The 18,178-nt window shown below is 40.2% G+C and overlaps 1 non-coding gene across 1 annotated transcript; it reads right to left on the bottom strand.

The window, feature by feature from the left end:
• Positions 1–12,164: 12,164 nt before the first annotated feature.
• On the bottom strand, positions 12,165–12,271 carry LOC118480722. The gene has a single exon (XR_004863700.1). It is a non-coding gene; the product is annotated as a small nucleolar RNA R71 (small nucleolar RNA).
• Positions 12,272–18,178: the final 5,907 nt, after the last annotated feature.

The following is an 18,178-nucleotide window of genomic DNA, read 5'->3' as shown; positions in this document are numbered from 1 at the left end:
ATCTAGCAGGATCCGCTCTTAAGCATCACAATCAAAGGACGCGTCTTTACAACTATAGCATGTGCTTAATCGGAGATGGACGTTGTGAAGGATATGGAAACTTGGCATGATTTAAGGGCGATAATTTAGGCTAGATTTGCTTTTATTTCTAAAGGGGTAATGAGCTGATTATTAGTCTTTTTACCTAAAATAGGTCACCTACACTTGTATATATAACACTCTTCCCCACTCGGAAGAACACACAACACAATTCTCACACGCTTAGACACTCGAAACTATAGTGATCCTTGTACTCAGCTCATTATCATCCAAAGTTGTAACTATTTTTCTTATATTGAAGTTTGGTGATCGGTAGTTGCCATCACCCGAGGTTTTTTATGCCGGAGATCATACATTGATCAAGGGCTTTTTCCTCGTATAAATCATTGTGTCTTTGCATATTTCATACTAAAGTGATCCTTTACTTTTTCAAGAAACCAAGCATCATACCCCGTTTACATAAAGTTTGGTTGCATTATCCTTTGTGTGATTTTTGACCAAAACAATTGGCTATTAACAAATCCATTCCTAATACAATATCAAATCCTGCCAAATTCATTGGGTAAATGTTTGCAATAAATTTTTGATTTAAAAATTCTATTCTTGCTCCATACAAGATTTCAGAAATCCTAACCGTTTTACCATTTGCTGTCTCTACTAGACATTATTGGGAGAGTTTAGTTAATGGTTGATTGAGAAGTTTGCAAAATGAAATATTAATAAAACTTTGGTTTGCACCAGAGTCAAATAATACTTTAGCAAAAACATCATTAACTAAAAACGTACCAGCTATCACGTCTGGAATCATTTTGGCTTCATCTGCTGTTATAACAAATGCTCTAGCATTTTTAGTGTTCTTGTTGTTCGCAGCTGGAGCCAATTTCGGACAGTTTGGCTTGATATGACCTTTTTCTCCACAGTTGAAGCACAGTCCATTACTGGATTTCCTCCTACAATCTTCTTCCTTATGTCCTGGCATCTAGTAGAAATTGCAGTGAGTGGAGCATTTTCCCGAATGCTTCTTCTTGCAGGCTTTGCAGTACGGTGCAGAGGTAGAACCTACATTCCTATGGTTGGAATTCCCAGAACGGAATTCTTGAGTAAGCCTTTGGGCTAGGTTTCTCCTCTGGTCTTCTTCTCTAGTACGGATTAATTCATCTGTCAAGGTATTTGCTAGTTCTACAGCTTCTTCTATGGTTTGAGGTCTAGCTGCCTTGATTACATGCCTAATTTCTCCAATTAATCCCCAGATGTATCGGGAGATCAATACCGGTTCAGGTGATGCAAGGGTTGGTACTATTCTAGCATATTCAAAGAATGTGGTAGTATAACCCTTACTATCTACCCCGGTCATCCTCAGGTTCAGAAACTTATTTGCTATCTGTTCCTTTTCATTGGGAGGGCAGAATTTCCTTTCTACCATATTTTTAAATTCTTCCCATTCCATGTTATAAACCATATCACTTCCGCTTGACTGGATGATAGTGTTCCACCATTCCAAGGCTGAGTTCTTAAATAGATTAGAAGCAAACATTATCTTGTCTTCTTCAGCACACTTGCTTATTTTTAAAGCTGCCTCAGTCTTTTCTATCCAGCGTAGAGCTGCAATGGGTCCTTCATTGCCCGAGAATTCTATTGGTTGGCAGGACCAAAATTCTTTATAAGATGTTGGGATTGAACCCTGCAAAAGGAACAGATAATAAAAGCCAAAACTGGATCAGAGCAGTAGATCCAGAATAAGCAGATGTTATGCATGCAAATCTCAACCCTTGAAAGTGGTTTCAACATTTGCTGACCTCCTATCTGCTGATCATGCAAACTGCTGACCTACAACTGCTGATCAAGTCAAAGACTGTTGAAGAACTAAAGCTCTGCTGCTCAATCTACTGCCTTGTTTCAAGCACTACTGATCATGACAAGTACTGCTGGGTTCACAGCAGTGGAAGGATGCAACAGCTGTTTATGTTTACTTTGTTGAAAATGTATGTTTGAAAGCATTTCTTCTGTTTGATTGTGAAAAGTTTTCTTCCATTTAATTTCCGTTGCACTACTCTTTCATTGTTCATCTTAATTCAAACACAAATCACAATCAATCCAAACTCAGATCCTAACAATTGGTATTAGAGCTTGGACCGTCAAATTTGATTTAACAGTCATTTTGACATAAATAGTTCAGCTCGCAATCGTTGATACTGATAGTTTGTTCGTTTTGTTGAAAAACAAAGCAAAGTTTAATCACCATTAAAGTTGATTAATCAGTGCCTGTAAAACAACCAGGATGATGTCACAATCACAAGATGATAAGAATAACATTGGCTCTCTTTTCAAACCACCTATGCTTAAACGCAATGAGTACAACATCTGGGAGAGAAGGATGGGTCACATCCTTGCTCAACAGAACACTGGATGTTGGAGGTCTGTTGTTTTTGGTCCTCATGTTCCTATGGTGCCAAGTGCTGAGGATACAACGAAGTTCGTTCCAAAACCAACTGAAAACTATACGGAAACTGATTTTCTAAAGTTCGAACTCGATGCCAAAGTATTTAGCATCATAGCTTCTGCATTACCCAATGAAATCTATGCTGGGCTGTTACACTGTAACAGTGCCAAAGAATTATGGGATGCATTGAAGGAACAATTTGGGGGTACGGAAGAGGCTATTGAAAATAACAGGGAAATTCTGAATCAGCAGTATGAAACATTTTGTCACATCAAAGGGGAATCACTAACCCAATAATTTGAACGTTTCAGCTGTCTCATCAGTGAACTAAGGCTTGTTAAAGTTACATTTCCAAATGCAACTCAAAATAGCAGGTTCCTTAGATCATTGCCCGAAAAATGGGACACAATTGCTTTTGTCACCGAGAATTCAGCTGAGTTCAAAGGTCTGACCCTGACCCAACTCCATGGTAGACTCCTGACCTATGAAAGGGAGTTAAACCAGAAAAGGAAGTTGCAAGAGTCTGGTAAAGTTGCTTATGACTATTCATTTGGCAGCACAGCTCTATTTGGTCAGGAAGAATCTGGTAGCAGCAGTAAGGATCAGAGTTATGATCATTTTATTGACATAACTGCTGGTGGTAATTTTAACAACTCTGATTCTCACTCTACAAATTACGCTTTCACTGCAAATAATGAAATCCAGATGTCAGATAACTTGTGCTTTGAACTAAATGATTTGCAACATTTTGATCCCACTGACTTAGAAGAGATGGACATTCTGCATCAATTGGCTTTGCTTAGTGTTAGAACAAGCAAATTCTACAAAAGAACAGGGAGAAAATTCCCAGGGCTTTATGGGAATTTAAGGGTAGGAGTCAAACCACTGGTCCCATAATTACTCATCGTAGCTCAAACCCTAGACCACAACAACAAAACACTGTACACTATACCCAATATGCCCCTGCAGCACATGTTAACACTGCTCATTATGCTGCAACCCCTGTGCCTGTGCATTATGTTCAAACCACTATTCCACAAATTCAATATGTTCAGGCCCCTGTTCCTCAGGCACAGGTGCAACCTGTTGCACCTCAACAAGCTGCTCCAACAATGGCTCAACCAGATCAGCAAAGTTTCTTCACACAAGGCTTTGTTGATTGGAGCAGCATGCCTGATGAACTTGGTGATTAAAATTTTGCTCTCTATGCTTCTAATGATACTTTTGATAATGAATTTTGTTTGATGGCATTAGAGTCAATACCAGAAGGGGTAGAAACTGAAGGTGAACAGCTAAGTGTTGAAACAGTGGATGAAGTTGCTGAAGTAGTGGTTACTGCAGTTGCTGGTGAACTACTGCTGGGAGAAAATCTAGAAACCCTGATTGAACCACTGTCTGACCCTTGGTCCAAAGAAGACAAAGAGAAAGAAGAGTTGAAGAAAGATAGTGAGGTAGAAGAGAGAACTGATGAAGAAGATGATCATCAGTGTAATTGTGCCATGATGGCTGCTGCTTAGGTAACTCCTCAAGTTCTTGAAAAACTGTGTTCAGACAAATGTGTTATTGCATTTGCTAACATCAAAGAGGTAAATGAAAACCTTAGGGATAAAGTCTTGTCTGATGAAGTCAAATTTGAAAAGTCATTAAAAGAACTTAGAAACAAATTGGCTGAAAAAAGATAAAGAGATCAGCAGTCTAAAAGAAGAACAGAGCGTAACCAAAACTCAACTCCAAACTATGGTAGAAAAATACCAAGTTTGCAAAAAGGAGTTGGAGTCCACCCAGATCACCTGTGAAAAATGGGTGGAATCTTGTAAAGGTTATGAGGTCATGCTTGAAAAACAGATTAAGAGCAATGTAAAATTTGGTGTTGGTTTTAGAAAACATGATGAAATTGAAAACAATGCTTCCAAAGAATCTGTTCAAACCATTGTTGAAGTTATTCCCACAAATAAGGATGGCTAAGAGGTTAAGATAACTGACAAACTTGGTAACAAAATCACTTTGGAAAGATCTGTGGGATCCTCAACTTTTTAGGAGATTGAGAAATATCAATTTAAACCCACATGGTCTGATGAGTGTGACATCCTGGAAAACTTCAAGCCAATGGACTTCACAACCACTGATGGTGTAAAAGCTCCAAAAGCAAAGGTCATTCCTATCAAAGATATCCCAATAGTGGTTCAAAACTCTGTTGCTAAGGAATCTGAGAAAAGGAAGAAAAGAGAAAAGATCAAAAACCTGTTTTGTGATTTTTGTGAAAAGAGAAATCATCTAACAAAAGACTGTTTTCATTTAAAAGCACATGATCTAAACAAAACAAGTGTCATTGTACCTGCTGAGTGCTGCACCATCTGTGGTAAAAATAACCACAAAACTAAGGAATGCGTGTATCTCAAAAACTTTGATGAGAAAAAGAAGGAGTACACAGCAAAAACATCCTTAAGTTCATCACCATCATCTGTCAAATTCACAAAGAAGCAACCACTGTTGTGCCAGTCCAAACAGCTGTCACAAAACAGCTGAACCAAACATCTGTTCAAAGAGATGTTCAAGTGACTGATGCGCCCCCTGCAAATCAATTCAGAAGGGGCAAAGGACAACCATCATACCAAAGGATCCCACATGTTTATGAGGCTTACAAAAGGCCCTCTAAACCAAAAGTGAACAGGCATCCTTTTGGTTATCAACAGGTGATTGGCCAAGACCCCCAGCAGTGGTTAGAGAAAAACATTCCTAAAAATGTTCAAACCCCTGAGCTAACCACTGTCCATGCATCTGCCACCATCCCAGACACTGTTGAGACCCCATCCAAAGCCTTATTGGCTTTGGAGACCTTAATGAACTAATCCTTTTACTTCATGTGTAGGGAGCTTCTGCATGTTTAGACAGTCTTTGGTATGTACACATGACAGGATGTAAAGCCTTACTCAAAGATTTCAAAATCCATGGAGGGGTGATATATCCATTGGGAATAATAGTAAAGGGAAAGTTCTGGGGTCTGGTACAGTTCAGTCTGGAAATGTAAAATTTGAAAATGTCAATCTGATAGACAATCTGAAATTCAACCTCCCGAGTGTCACAAATGAGTGACAAGGGGTATGGGTCATTCTTCACAAAGGAGTGTTGTAGGATTGTTGGACCAGAAATGGTTGAAAAGATTGAAGCAATAATAAAGTCAGGAAAAACAAAACTTGTTGCTCAAAGAAGTGGCAATGTTTATGCCCTAGAACACCAGAGCAAAATGGGGTTGTTGAAAGGAAGAACAGAACATTGATTGAGGCTGCCAGAACCATGCTTGTAGATTCAGGTTTTCCATTAACTTTTTGGGCAGAGGCAGTAAACACTGCTTGCTATGTCCAGAACAGAGTTTTAATCAACCCCAGGCACAAAAAGACTGCTTATGAAATTCTGTATAAAATAAAGCCATTAATCTCATATTTCAAAGTTTTTGGTTGCCCATGTTTCATTCTGAACTTAAAAGATTCTATCTCAAATTTTGCAGCCAAAATTGATATGGGATACCACCTGGGATACTCAACCACTGCTAAGGCCTACAAAGTGTTTAATACACGGACCAAAGCAGTGGAGGAGACTTTGAATGTAAAGTTCAATGAACTTTCATCACTTAAAATTCCAGCAAATCCTGCAGATTTGTTTGATCTTGATAAGTTCACTTTTGAAAATATTGCTGTCAAGACTAACAGTGCAGGTCCATCTGAGAATTCATCACCAGACTATGGGTATGAGATCATCATTCCTCAACAAAAGTCTGCCACAATGGGAAGAGCAGCAGATGTCCAAAACAGCTGTCAAAGCTCAACCACTGCTACCTCAACAGTTGTTGACAAAAGTAGCCCATTAACCACTGCTTCCACATCATCAAGCACTGTTGATAAAAGTCCTCAAACAGTGGATCAAAGTCAGCATGTGTCCACTCATTTACCCCCTATGCCACCACCTTTGAAGCCACTGCTGGGTCATCAAAGTCACCAGCAGTGGTTAGCTCAGATGATACACATCTGCAGCCCTCACCACTCAATGCCATTGTTCCATACCAAGGAGAGCTCATCTTCTTGAAATCTCATCCACCAAATCAAATTATTGGTAACATCAATGAAGGGGTGCTCACAAGAAGTCAATCCCAAAACATTTGTCTTTTTGCTGGTTTTCTATCACTCCATCAGCCAGTCAAGTACCAAGAGGCACGAAAAGACAACAGCTGGGTAGAAGCCATGCAAGAGGATCTCCAACAGTTTAGAAGACAACAAGTATGGGAGCTTGTTCCATTGCCAGAGGGTGTGAGTCCTATTGGCACAAAATGGGTCTTCAAAAATAAAACTGATGAAAGGGGTATTGTTGTCAAGAATAAAGCCAGGCTTGTGGTTCAAGGTTTCAGACAAGAAGAGGGCATTGACTATGATGAAACATTTGCCCCTATAGCAAGACTTGAAGCTATCAGACTCTTTCTGGCCTTTGCTGTCAACCACAACATCAAGGTGTATCAAATGGATATCAAATGTGCATTCCTCTATGGTAAGATTCAAGAGGAGGTTTATGTTTGTCAACCTCCAGGTTTTGAGGATCCATTTAATCTAGATCATGTCTACAAGCTGAATAAAGCTTTGTATGGCCTGAAACAAGTACCAAGGGCCTGGTATGAAACTCTTTCCACCTTTCTACTTTCCATTGGTTTTACCAGAGGCAGAATTGACAAAACACTGTTTTTAAAATGGAGAGGGAAGGATTTGATGATTGTCCAAATTTATGTGGATGACATCATTTTTGGAAGCACATGTAATAAAATGTGTGAAGACTTCAGGCAACTCATGACAGCTGAGTTTGAAATGAGTGCAATGGGTGAACTCCAGTGCTTTCTTGGTCTCCAAGTAAGGCAGCTGCAAAATGGCACTTTCATCCATCAAGGCAAATATGCCAAAGAACTTTTAAAGAAATTTGATATGGATGATTGTAAGCCATGCAGTACACCCATTGCAATCAACAAATTGGTTATGTCTGATGAAAAGGATGATTTGGTTGATCAGACCTTATATAGAAGCATGATTGGGTCTTTACTGTACCTAACTGCATCTAGACCAGATATCATGTTTGCAACATGTGTCTGTGCAAGATCCCAGTCAGCCCCTAGAAAGTCAAACCTTATTGTTGTAAAAAGGATATTCAGATACCTAAAAGGTGCTCCCACACTTGGTATCTGGTATCCAGCTGATGGTAAAATTGAGCTTTCAGGTTTCTCAGATAGTGACTTTGCTGGATGTGACAAGACAAGGAAGTCCACCTCAGGAGGGTGCCAATTCCTAGGCAATTGCTTAGTGTCTTGGCAAAGCAAAAAGCAAGCAGCTGTTTCCACATCCACTGCTGAGGCAGAATATATAGCTGCTGCAAGCTGTACAGCCCAACTGCTCTGGCTTCAAAATCAGTTGCTGGATTTTGGTATCACTGCCTTGAAAACACCACTCATGTTGGACAGTCAGGCAACAGAAAATATTATCAAAAATCCAGTTTCTCATTCAACCACCAAACACATCGACATCAGACATCACTTTGTGAGGGATTGCTATGAAAAAGGTTTGATTTCTCTGCATCATGTTCCAACTAAAGATCAACTGGCAGATGTGCTTACCAAAGCATTAGACACATCCACCTTTGAAAGCTTGATCTCTAGGATTGGCATGCTGAACATGGAATAACAGGCAAAATCCTATTTTTCTATGAATAAAAGCATTAAAATGTTTTCAGAAAATCAAAAATCCATCCTTAAAAATAGCTAAAAATGAATTTTTCATTAATATCCTTAAAAGTCTGCCATAAGCACTGATGAGTTCAAAAGTCTGTTCTACTTCAAAAGACTGTCCACTGCTGAAAGCCATCCCCTGTTCTCTCATTTCTTTGATAAACACTGTTGTTCAAAAGTAGTGTTGTATCCACTGATGAGCTATCCACTGATAGCAAAAATCATCCACTACCTTCCGTACCGTTACAACCACTGCTTTCTTCAGTAACTTTCACAAAAGTACTGTCCTTCACTTCATCAGGGGATGGCACGTGGACAGCACATAGTGGACAGACCTTTTGTAACCGCTACCACGTCAGCCTTCACTTTTTCTCCATAAAACCCCCCTTCAAGCCCCAAACAGGGTTTTACTGTCGAATTGAATTCACAAAAGTTCTCTTCTCAAAGCAGTTTCCTTCACATTTCATCAAATTCCTCCACAAACTTCCTCAATCATCTTCTCCAAAATGACTAAATCAAAGTCTTCCGCAAAATCATCATCAAAAGCTGCCTCTCAAAAGGCTACACCTACCGAAATTCCACACAAAATTTCTCATAATCTTCTGGGTCTACTCACAAAACCCGGCACCGTTGATACCTTTGATTCCATCCTCGATTTAATCATGGCTTCAAAGTACAAAACTTTGTTGACTGCCGATGCACAAAGTTATTGAACAGTAACAACATATATTTTATATATTTTGTATGTTAATAATAGAACACAATTTTTAATATTAAAGTAAATATATAGTTTTTTTATACTTTTATTATTTTAATATTATAATAATAATAATAATTATTTCTTTACTTTTTAAGGTGGATAAGCTTTGTGTCAACCGGTACTTGTATCGAAAATACATGTACGGTTTGGTTCGTTATCGGTACATGAAGGTAAAAAATGGCACCAACCTGGTACAGTTATCGGTACATGAAGGTAAAAACCGGCACCAGCCTGGTACAGAAAACGCCAAAAGTTGGTACCGAAATGATTTTGAAAATCGTTTAGTTCGGGAAATTCGGTACTTCTACACGGTACCATTTGCTCATCTCTGATCATGGGTTCCGTACGAACAACAACAGTATCGTGCAACTTTTTTTCTTCCAAAGAGAGTTTTGGAAAAATGCAACACTTGAAAAACAAGGCGAAACTGTCACTACCATTACCTCTTCTCTAAAGGGTAAAGCTGTCAACATCACACCGCAATCCATATCAGAGGTCTTTCAGCTCGATGATCAGGAAAGTAAAGATTCTTTCCCTAAAAACGAGTTAAAAATTGACTTCATTGAGAGAGGGTATGCAGACACTGATGTGTGTAAAATGCAACATATAAATCACATCAATTAAGGCATAAAACTAACCCTTTTTAAGTACTAATGTTGGAAAAAGAGTGTTTTTGTCTTCCTGTTGCATTTTCAGGATGAAATGAGCTCAAAATCACAAAAGAAGCAAAAAGACAACTAATTCTACCATAAATACAAGAAAAGGAACAAAAGTAGACTGCCCGGACCCTCAACGGCACCTCCCAAGGCAAAGGAGAAGAAACAGAGTCTGAACACGCCCCGTGTCCAGCAAACACGGGGGCGTGCCCAGGAAGCAGCAGAAAAGACAAACCAGTAGAAGCTTCCATTGCCCACCACGAGGCCGTGTCCAGCGGGCACGGGGGCGTGGTGAAAGTACAGCAGGCTCATTAATTGTAATTCGCAATTACAATTAATGAAGAGAGAGAATGTCAGACGGGCACGGGGCCGTGTCCAGCGGACACGGGGCCGTGTCCAGCCTTCTGTTCAGCCTATAAATAGAGGAGCTTGGCTTCATTTTCTCTCATCCCTTGGCACACCACCTCTCTCACACTTCATCCACCACCCACCACCACCATAACACCATCATCCACCACCATCATCCATTGTCCATCGTAGAGTGTGTGAGTCGTCTCGGGATCCAAGATTGATCGTAAGAGTTCTTGACAATCAAGGCCATGTTTGCCTAAGTCTCTTACATCACTTGGTGAAGACAAGTGTTTAGTATAATACTTTTTATTTTTAATCTTTTGCACTTTTTATTTGGTTTTGTATTAATGACTTTAGTAACTAGTTACTTATGTTGAAGGTGATCTTTCCTTATCGTTTGTCCGTGGTGTCTTGGCATTATTTTACTGTCTATATAAAATAAAAGATTTTCACCATTCATATCTCCACGGTCTATATGGAGGTATGTTGGCTACCTGGTCGGGGGTTAAGGGAACGGTTTGGTAAGGGTCTTGCCCTTGTTCAGCGTTTAGAGGTCCTGCTTGGGACCTGGGTCAAATTTAGTAGGATCTCCTTCAATGCCCATAGGTATTGGATGGCGGGGATCCAAACTCTTTGACCCCCTCATAAGTTAACTACTATTAATACTATAACCCGGCTATTTAGGACTGTATCCCTGCTGACTCAGACTACTTAGCCGAGGGTAACGTCACCGCCAAAAGCGGGGCCTACCACAATTTGCATTAATAACTTAATTAATTATCTTTCAATAATCCGACCCTTTAGGATTGTATCCTTGCTGACTCAAACTACTGGGTTGAGGGTAACGTCGCCTTCAAAAGAGGGGCCTACTACAATAACTAAGATAATCTCTTAAACAAGTGCAAAAGTGCGAAAATAATCAAAGGTTATACTAATACACGTGTCGGATCCAAGTGATTCATCTTGTCTATCTGTTTTTATTTTATTTTTATTTTCAGCATTTAGTTAGTTTTTATTTTTCTTAGTTTAAAACATTTTTCTAACTTTTTGATTTGATTAGACGTTGAGGATAAACCGGTACTAAAAGCTCTTGTGTCCTTGGACGACCTCGGTATCTTACCAACACTATACTACGTCCACGATGGGTGCACTTGCCCATATGTGTGTTTAGTGTTAGTAAATATCGTATTTTATAAATTTAAAACTTGGCTAAAAGTGTAAAAAGGGGCTTAAATACTCATCAAAATTATATTACACTACACACGCATCAAGTTTTTGGCGCCGTTGCCGGGGAAACAAGGATTTTAAGAAAGTTAGGAATCAACGGCCTAATCATATTTTTATTTTTCTTCAATTTTTTAGGATTTTTTTTTAGTTTTTCAGCTTCTGCAGAGCTCAGCACGGGGCCGTGCCTGGTCGGACACGGGCCGTGCTCAGCATCGTTACTGGCAGTTTTTGTTTTTCAAGTTACAGAAGGCTGAACACGGGGCCGTGCCGGTGCAACACGGGGCCGTGTCCAACTTCCAGTAACTGGGATCTGAAAAACATTCACTGTAACTCCGACCACGGGGCCGTGTTCGCTCAACACAGGGCCGTGGTGAACCTTCTGACCAACATTCTTTTCTGTTTTTATTGCAGGACTTGGAACCCGACGCCAACCTCACGTAGTGTATGAGCTCCAGTTCCAATAAAAACATAAAAGAACCATTAGAAGAACCCGAACGCTTTCTCAGAAAAAGGTTAAAAGCCAAAAACCAAGAGAAGGTTTCGGGTGATCCACATCCAATGGCGGACCAACGTACCCTTATGGATTATCTACGGCCCACCGTAGGTAATCTGGGCGCCGCTATCAATGCTCCGAATGTCGAAGCCAATAACTTCGAGCTTCGACCGCATTTGATACAAATGCTCCAAAACTCCGCAACCTTCCACGGGCTTGCGGACGAGGATCCCCATCTACATATAACTAATTTCTTAGAAATATGTGATACCTTTCGGATCAATGGAGCATCAAACGACGCCATCCGCCTCCGTATGTTTCCATTCTCACTAAAAGACCGAGCGAAAGCTTGGCTCAACGCCCTTCCAGCTGGTTCGGTAAACACCTGGGATGAACTAGCCCAAAAATTTCTATATAAGTATTTCCCTCCTGCTAAAACTGCTAAATTAATGACTGAAATTAATACATACTCACAAGAGGACGGGGAATCCTTATATGAAACTTGGGAAAGGTTCAAGGAGCTATTACGCAAGTGTCCCCATCACGGCCTCGCAATATGGCAACAAGTATCCACTTTCTACAATGGATTGTTGCCACACACTAGGCAGACACTTGATTCTAGCTCCGGGGGACTTTTAGGTAACCGACGCCCACATGAAATATATAATCAGATTGAGGAAATTGCTCAAACCAATTTTCAATGGCACACCCCCCGGGGAAATAAGTCTATCGCCCCGGGCGCCCATAAGGTCGACGAAAGCACTTCTTTACAAGCCCAAATCGAGGCCCTTTCTTCAAAAATAAAAAAATTAGAAATGACAAAAACCGTCTCGGTTATGGCTTGTGAAGGGTGTGGTGGGTCACATGAAAATTGGAGTTGCATGAAAGAAACGGACGATCAACAAGAAATGGTAAACTACATTGATAATAGACCTAGGCCGTCGGGTCCCCCAACGGGAACTTACAACCAAGGATGGCGAAACCACCCAAACCTTGGTTGGAGGGAACCCGGCAATAGTAGTAACCAACAAACCCAACGAACAAACTTTCAGCAATCAAGAAATGAGTCACAAAATTTCACTCAACAATAAGGTGGACGAGAAAGGCTCGAAGATACTATATCTCGCCTCGTCTCTGACACTGATAAGAAAAACTCGGAAAGATTTCTACAATTAGAATCTAATTTTAGGAATCAACAAGCTAGCATTCAAAACATAGAAAAACAAATAAATCAAATAGCTCAAAATTTTTCCGAGAGACCGCAAGGCGCATTACCTAGCAATACCGAAACAAACCCAAAGGCGCAAGTTCACCTCATCACACTACGAAACCGCATCGTAGGGCCTGCAGAAGTACCGCCACCTCCGGAAGAAACAATGCCAACACCTCTGCAGGAAAAGAACTCTCCTTCATCACCAGAGCCTACCAAGGCTCCTCGAGTTCCGTACCCCGGTAGGTTAATTCGTCAAAAGACCAATGAGCAATTCGCAAAATTCGAAAGTCTGTTAAAACAATTGCATGTCAATATTCCTTTTATCGAAGTCCTAACCCAAATGCCCAAATACTCTGAATTTATGAGGGACTTCCTTACCCATAAAAAGAAAATTGAAAATTTGCAATTAGTTAATTTAGGCGAAGAATGCTCTGCCCTCGTACTCAATAAACTACCCCAAAAGAAAATCGATCCCGGAAGTTTCACGATTCCATGCTCAATAGGGGAATCACCCGTTCGCAATGCCTTGGCCGACCTAGGGGCTAGCATTAACCTCATGCCCTCATCAATGTTCAAAAGGCTTGGCTTGGGAACCACGAGCCCTACAAAAATAAGCATACAACTCGCTGATCGATCCGTCAAGTTCCCACAAGGTGTCATCGAGAATGTCTTGGTAAGGGTAAGCAGATTCGTTTATCCAGTTGACTTTGTCATACTCGATATGGAGGAAGACACCGAGGTCCCCCTTATACTAGGGAGACCCTTCCTTGCCACGGCACAAGCAGTGGTAGACATGAATGACGGAACACTCACTTTGAGGTATGGGGATGATGAGGTGAAGTTCGGAGTTGGGAAGAGAATAGAGGACGACAACCCAGTAAACTACATGAAGGTTATTGATTCAAGCTTGGATGCTGCTCTCCGACGGTGTAACATGGGAAGCAAGGCATCCCACTCAGAAGATATATAACCTCAAATCGGGTCTAGCCAAGGACCCTTATAAACGTGGCGCACCACGGAGGCATTCCGCGGAACTATCCTTAGTTTAGTTTAATCTTTTAGTTTTTGCAGAATAAAACACACTCATGGTGGTAATGGATGAAAAAGGGAACGAGAAAAATGGAACCATGCACGAAGAACAGAGCAACCCGACAAAAATCTCCATCACAGAAGGCTCAACACGGGCCGTGCCCAACCAACACGGCCCCGTGCTGAGCCCCTGTAGAAAATCACCCAGTTCAGGTAACTGGACACGGGCCGTGTTCAGCGGACACGCCCCCGTGTCCAGGCTTCTGTTTCAATTCTCTAATTTTTGTTACTGGCACTTGACCACGGGGCCGTGCCCGGTCAACACGGGGCCGTGTCCAGGATGCCAGTAACATAAATCTTTGCTTTTTAACCCACTTTTACACATTCTAATCAACCAAAAACATTATTTTTGGACACATTGAGGACAATGTGTAATTTAAGTGTGGGGGGGATGCTAAAACCTTGAAATTTTGCAAAATCCTAAACACAAGCCTTACACAAAACTCTATTGGAACCGCTAAACACCCCAAATTTTTTTTCAAAAACTTTTTATTTTTTTATTATTTACTTGTCTTAGTTTAAGTTGGGAATAACAAGTTCTAAAAAGGTTATATTTTTACAAGTTTACAACCGATAGCGTCGTGATAAAAAAGAACCAACATAAGAAAATTATGAAACGGCATGACAAGCTCAGTTAAAAATTCGATTATATATACTTGGTCACATAAAAAACCCATTCCCACAAAAGTGAGTTTTGAGCCTTTATTGAGCATAAAAATATACATATTTAGACTAAATGCTCATTTTTCGTTTCTTGTGTGAATAGCCGCTCGGTTCTTACAAATCTAGAACTTGCCACAACGATACATTCCCGGTCCTTACCAACTTAAACCCAAGTAAGTAAATGATGGAGGCATTAGGACTAACCATTTTTCTTTCAAAACCATTATTTTTCATTTTTTTTTATCACCTACCCAAAATCCCCCTAGATAGCCCCTTTGAGCCTAAACCTTTCATTTCATTACCCCAAAAACCCTTTTTACCCACCAAAAACCTTTTTATTTTGTTTTTCATCCTTTATTTTAGTAACAAGCTCGCTTTTTCGTAAACTCACCTTTTTATGTGACGATAAAAAAAAAAAAATAGTGATGAAGTAAAAACAAACAAAAGCTATATAAAAAAAAAAGCTTGTTTGGAGAAATACTTCAAAAAATAAAAAGTCACTAAAAACAAGGTACTTCACGAAAACCGACGCTTGTTACGATTTTCGCCCTTTTTACTAACCACTAACCCAACCACCCACCTTTAACCCAAGCCTAACGCTTCACCCAAAAGTCCTCTTGATATTTACAAAGGTAAAAAGTTAAAAAGGAGGAGGATTGATTGCTTGGCAAGCCTATGGAAGGCGTAAGTTCCATGCCGCTCTCGAGTGATTCACTAAAATATACACCTTCGGCCGAGTGTTGAGTGATCTCCCGTGAGGTATGTGAACTTGTATATAAATGGAATTTTAAAAAGGCATGCTATGCCCAAATAAGTAATTTATCTTAGGAAACGTTCAAAATAAATCATAACGAATAGGATTGTAAATAAATAAAAATAAAACTTACAAAGACCTTGGATTCCCGACACTCTAGGACAAGCTCAAAAAAAACTTCTCTTCTACCTATTCCATTTGGGAGTGTAAGCCACATTTAAAGAGTTTTGCTTGAGGACAAGCAAAAGTTCAAGTGTGGGGGTATTTCATGTGTGTAAAATGCAACATATAAATCACATCAATTAAGGCATAAAACTAACCCTTTTTAAGTACTAATGTTGGAAAAAGAGTGTTTTTGTCTTCCTTTTGCATTTTCAGGATGAAATGAGCTCAAAATCACAAAAGAAGCAAAAAGACAACTAATTCTACCATAAATACAAGAAAAGGAACAAAAGTAGACTGCCCGGACCCTCAACGGCACCTCCCAAGGCAAAGGAGAAGAAACAGAGTCTGAACACGCCCCGTGTCCAGCAAACACGGGGGCGTGCCCAGGAAGCAGCAGAAAAGACAAACCAGTAAAAGCTTCCATTGCCCACCACGGGGCCGTGTCCAGCGGGCACGGGGGCGTGGTGAAAGTACAGCAGGCGCATTAATTGTAATTCGCAATTACAATTAATGAAGAGAGAGAATGTCAGACGGGCACGGGGCCGTGTCCAGCGGACACGGGGCCGTGTCCAGCCTTCTGTTCAGCCTATAAATAGAGGAGCTTGGCTTCATTTTCTCTCATCCCTTGGCACACCACCTCTCTCACACTTCATCCACCACCCACCACCACCATAACACCATCATCCACCACCATCATCCATTGTCCATCGTAGAGTGTGTGAGTCGTCTCGGGATCCAAGATTGATCGTAAGAGTTCTTGACAATCAAGGCCATGTTTGCCTAAGTCTCTTACATCACTTGGTGAAGACAAGTGTTTAGTATAATACTTTTTATTTTTAATCTTTTGCACTTTTTATTTGGTTTTGTATTAATGACTTTAATAACTAGTTACTTATGTTGAAGGTGATCTTTCCTTATCGTTTGTCCGTGGTGTCTTTGCATTATTTTACTGTCTATATAAAATAAAAGATTTTCACCATTCATATCTCCACGGTCTATATGGAGATATGTTGGCTACCTGGTCGGGGGTTAAGGGAACGGTTTGGTAAGGGTCTTGCCCTTGTTCAGCGTTTAGAGGTCCTGCTTGGGACCTGGGTCAAATTTAGTAGGATCTCCTTCAATGCCCATAGGTATTGGATGGCGGGGATCCAAACTCTTTGACCCCCTCATAAGTTAACTACTATTAATACTATAACCCGGCTATTTAGGACTGTATCCCTGCTGACTCAGACTACTTAGCCGAGGGTAACGTCACCGCCAAAAGCGGGGCCTACCACAATTTGCATTAATAACTTAATTAATTATCTTTCAATAATCCGACCCTTTAGGATTGTATCCTTGCTGACTCAAACTACTGGGTTGAGGGTAACGTCGCCTTCAAAAGAGGGGCCTACTACAATAACTAAGATAATCTCTTAAACAAGTGCAAAAGTGCGAAAATAATCAAAGGTTATACTAATACACGTGTCGGATCCAAGTGATTCATCTTGTCTATCTGTTTTTATTTTATTTTTATTTTCAGCATTTAGTTAGTTTTTATTTTTCTTAGTTTAAAACATTTTTCTAACTTTTTGATTTGATTAGACGTTGAGGATAAACCGGTATTAAAAGCTTTTGTGTCCTTGGACGACCTCGGTATCTTACCAACACTATACTACGTCCACGATGGGTGCACTTGCCCATATGTGTGTTTAGTGTTAGTAAATATCGTGTTTTATAAATTTAAAACTTGGCTAAAAGTGTAAAAAGGGGCTTAAATACTCATCAAAATTATATTACACTACACACGCATCAACACCATGATGAAGAGGGATACCTTACAAAAAGGTTTCTTCTCTTCTGTAACAAGATTTTTATTCCATACCCTCCTCATGTGTGTTTCAAATAAAACCACCTCTTTTAATGAAATACCATTGAAGATTCAAAACCTGGGGTGTGCTATTCTTCAAGAAGAAAACTTTAATTATTCCCAAGTAATCTTTAACGATTTGGTTAAAAACGTTGAAACAAAATCATTCTTACTGTTTCCAAGATTTCTAAGTTATTATTTTGAGAAAAAATTCAGTAAGGATGATATTGCTGTAAAAAACCAAGGTGAATCTCTACAAATGCACAGCTTAACTGCTGAAACTTTTACAAGAATGTCAACACCTTGCAAAACACAAGCAGAGGTGCCTGAGCAGAATTTAGCAGCAAACACTGCTTCTCAGGTATCTGCTGCTGAGCCCACTGCTCAAGGTGATCAAGGTAGCAAAACAACTGCCTTGAAACCCACACCTAAAATCACCAAAAAGCCACAGAAAAAGAAAACTCAAAAACCCCCCAAACCTACGAAAAAGACAACTCTAGAGTATGAGATACCAGAGCAACTGCCAGTGACAGCACAAAAGTCACATGAAACCACTGCTGCAACTTCCTCACAGCAGTTGGTAAAAATATCTCACACCATATCTGAAACTCCTCCTGCTTCTTCACAAAAAGAAACGGTTGTACAAACAGGGTCACCACATCATGATGCTCTGGAAGCACTTGTTTCCATCATCCACAGCCCAATGCCCGGGGCAAATCCTCTT

This window comes from Helianthus annuus, chromosome 7 (assembly GCF_002127325.2).
Source record: "Helianthus annuus cultivar XRQ/B chromosome 7, HanXRQr2.0-SUNRISE, whole genome shotgun sequence".
NCBI classification, from domain to species: Eukaryota; Viridiplantae; Streptophyta; class Magnoliopsida; order Asterales; family Asteraceae; genus Helianthus; species Helianthus annuus.
This window is presented reverse-complemented; position numbering and strand designations above follow the sequence as displayed.